The sequence below is a fragment of the Peromyscus eremicus genome, chromosome 10 (assembly GCF_949786415.1).
Source record: "Peromyscus eremicus chromosome 10, PerEre_H2_v1, whole genome shotgun sequence".
Lineage (NCBI taxonomy): Eukaryota > Metazoa > Chordata > Mammalia > Rodentia > Cricetidae > Peromyscus > Peromyscus eremicus.
Genome location: NC_081426.1, coordinates 83,410,782 through 83,414,896, shown reverse-complemented (window position 1 = coordinate 83,414,896; position 4,115 = coordinate 83,410,782).

Genomic DNA, 4,115 nt, shown 5'->3' with positions numbered 1-4,115 from the left:
GGCGCCGCCGCCGGCGGCTGCAGGACCCCTGCCGGGTCGTGGGTGGCATGTCCCCGCACGGCTTCCCAGGTCGCTAGGAGACCAGCACAGCCCTGCTCTGCCCGGACCTGCCCCCACTGAGGCGTCCAGCAGCAGGACAGGGGGTGCGCTGACATTCTCCTGTGTGCAACTGGTGTGAGGAGGAAGGATTTCAGGCTTCGATTTAGTCAGATTTTCCTGATGGAAAGGGGCGTTCATCTCCTACCGAGAAATTTACTGGAGACCGGAGGATTTTTGTTCGCTGGTTTTTTAAATAAATATTTACTGCAGAGAAGCAACCAAAGAGGAAAGAGAGGGGAGGAGAAAGGGGCGGAGGAGCGCTAGCAGGAGCTAACTGGAGGAGGCTCTGGCACTTCCTCTGTCTCAGGCACTTGTATCTAGCCATCAAATGATGTCCAGCCAGGGTCGCTTCCAGCTCTTGTGTTTTTAAATTCGTCAACTTCAAACCACTCGGCACACCCAGTGTTACCATACTGCGGGCCTGGTAAGCAAGGTCTCATGTAAACATCAATTACAGGAGAATGTGTTCCTATTTTATGTTTGCTTGCGACTTCTGAGAGTCCTGAAGTATTCATGGGAAGTATTCCTTCCAGAGGCTGCCCACTAAAGTCTCCTTTCTAGGTTAGCTGAACACTAAAATTAGCTAGGAATACACAAACTCCTCCTTAATGAGCGCTTCCTAGACCCAGGCTAAGGGAGGTCACACCCGGAAGGGTTACCAGAAATGCTGGCCACAACAAAAGGCCAGACACAAGCCACTTTAAACAACACAGAAGCAATGATCATGTATGCTTTTTTGAGAGCCACTGAGTGGCTATTGTTTTTTTTTTTTTTTTTTTTTTTTTTTTTTTTTTTTTTGGTTTTTCGAGACAGGGTTTCTCTGTGTAGCTTTGCGCCTTTCCTGGGACTCACTTGGTAGCCCAGGCTGGCCTCGAACTCACAGAGATCTGCCTGCCTCTGCTTCCCGAGTGCTGGGATTACAGGCGTGCGCCACCACCGCCTGGCCTGTTTTTTGTTTTAAGATTTAATTTTATTTATGTGTCTTTTTTTTTTTTTTTTTTTTTTTGGTTTTTTGAGACAGGGTTTCTCTGTGTAGATTTTGGCACCTGTCCTGGAACAAACTATGCAGACCAGGCTGGCCTCGAACTCACAGAGATCTGCCTGGCTCTGCCTCCCGAGTGCCGGGATTAAAGGCATGTACCGCCACCACCCGGCATTATGTGTCTACTTTTGTCTCTGTCCATATGTATATTCCCAGGGAGGCCAGAGGAGGCCACCAGATCCCCTAGACCTAGAATTTTGGTGGTTGTGAGCAGCCTGATGTGGGTGCTTGGAACCGAACTCCAGTTCTCTGCGACAGCAGCAAGTGTTCATTCGACTGCTGTGGGGTTGGCTGTACCTTTTCTCTTTCCACCATGGGTTAAAACAACATGTGACCCTCACCGTGCATCTACCTGCTCTTAAACTGCAGCCTCTGGAACCATGGACCAACGTAGACCACTATTCTTTATAAGTGGCCCAATCTCAGGTATTCTGTTATAGTAACAGAAAAGGACTAAGATCAAATGGTGTTCTTAATACCATCCATCACCTTGGGGGTCAGGATTCGGATTTCAACAGATTAAAGGGGTGGGACACAAGTATTCAGACCACAGCACATGAGAACTGCCAAGGAATTCTACAAATGCTGATTAAATGTGGGGTTCTAAGGACTTAGGGAACAGAACCAGGACACTCAGACATAAGGAAAAGTAAGCCTTGGTCACACATACTTACACTGTTGTTCTTCAAGCCGTGTCAGGCTTCACCAGGTGGCTTCAGTGTCTAGCCTGTGCTCCTTACATACTGCCTTCTATCAGTTCATTACGTGACATAAGCGTAGTAGGAATCCCAGACACAATCAAATCAAACAATCAAAAAACCCCTTTCAATGGCTACAGGCTCTTTCTCAAAATAAAAAAAAATTTCTTGTGACCATTATATTTCTTGTGACCACTATAAAATGATTTAAACCTGAATAGCCCACATGACAGGTCTCTGTTGGTTTAGGATAAGCAATTTAATCTCTCCAACCTTTCGGGTATGTTCTTGGTTTCAGCCATGCTCATCTGAGTCTGTTGTTTTGGAGCTGTGGTGAGACAGACAGAAAGGTGCCGTGAGCAAGCTCCTCACCTGGCAGCCAAGGCCAGATACCTACACAACGAAGCCAGGGAGACTCACTCACATGACCTATTTCTGTTATGCCCGAGCCATGAGCCTCCCAGAGATCACCAGGAGTCTGAGTTCATATGCAAAAGCAAAGAGCCTTTATTGCAAGCTCAAGCTTGGGCTTCCTGTCCATTCTGACATAGCAGTTAGATCAGGGAGAGCATTGAGCTCAGCTGAGGCAGGGTTTTTAAGGAGTAAAGGATGGGGGGTAGGGGAATTCTGGATTCAGATGGGGGTTGAACTCCTGACTGGGCAGGAGTGAGGTAACAGAAATTTTGTCAAACAGGGATTGGTACTGGCGTTGCTGTGAGGAAATTGGCAACTTATATACAAGTGATGTAAGTTATCCTTCATGTTCTAGAGCATCTAGTGCTGTTTGTCTCAATTCTGATTGGTCCCCTGCAGGGTACAGCCTGTGGCTTTTCCTGGTTATTGTAATGGTGAGGTCTAGTTCCCAGTATTGTTAGTCTGTCATGGCCACACTAACGTTAAGTTAGGGCTCTTCAGTTTCCTCTATCAGGTCCCATCTTCTAATAGCCCATTCTGCTAGGAACTTATTCACAATGCAATCAGCTCTCAGTTATGCCACTATCTGGGGACTAAGCCTTCCACGCAAGAGTCTTTGAAGGGTGAGGGAGGCAATCCATACACAATCATAGCACTGTTAGACACAGAAAATGGGACCTGCCCCTTCCCAATGTCTTCTGACCACATTCCCTGAGCTACTTTGGAATGTGCAGGGAATCATGGAGTTGGCCTGGTTTAGCTGCCTTGTGAGGTGTTCATCATAGGTTTTTCAGGTTAGAGTCTGTGGCTCCTCGGGTACTATGTGCCTTTTGGTTCTGAGAAACCGAGGCACCCCCTTAGGCAGTGGAGCATTCGGGACACCAGAGTTTCTCTGCATTCCTTAGAAGTCAGCAAAGCATTTCCAAATTTGGCTGAATAATTAGTCTTAGACATTAATCTTGTGTTGCCTGTATAGCCTGCAAACATTATTGTATCCTGGCAACTATAATTGTATCCCTCCTGGAAACCGCCATTGTACTCTGCTTCTGATAATGGGATAAGTCTAATTGTTTGCAACTAACTTGCCTCAGCCCCAGTCTTGCTGAGACCCCTCTGACCCAACCTGATTGACACTCCTTCTGACCATAATCAGATAACTCTGGCTCAGTGATTTCAGTGGTTTGAAAGAAAATGACCTCCGTAAGGAGTGGCACTATTAGGAGGTACAGCCTTGTTGGAGGAAGTGTGTCACTGTGGGGGCAGGCTTTGAGGTCTCCTGTGCTCAAGCTATACTCAGTGTGGGACACAGACTCCTGTTGCCTGTGGATCAAGATGTAGGACTCTCAGCTCCTTCTCCAGCATCATGTCTGCCTGCATACCACCGTGTCCTGCCATGATGATAATGGACTAAATCTCTGAACTGTAAGCCAGCCCCAGTTAAATGTTTTCCTTTATAATCATTGCCATGGTCATGGTGTCTCTTCACAGCAATAGAAACCTTGACTAAGACAATAAGAGCTGGCACTTACTGTTACCCACAAGCCTCCTGTATTGACCAAGATTGTGTTCAGTTAACTTTAAAACTTGCTCAGGCACATTTTTACTTCTATTTGTGTCCCATGGTAGAGGGTTGGATTTAATCCCCAGCAAAAGAAGAGAAGGAGGAAAGGAGGTGGGAGGTAGATGTGGAGGCCCACAAAGGTTTCCTAGTGAGATCTGAGCTTGCTTTACCCAGCAGGGCTGCATTAGAGGATTGCTTGACCACGTGTGTGGCTACCAGGTGATTGGAAAGGTCTGCACTTGGCTGTGCTAGGGGGAGGTCTTTTGCTCCACCCCTTGGCATTCCTATAAAAGGACCTTTA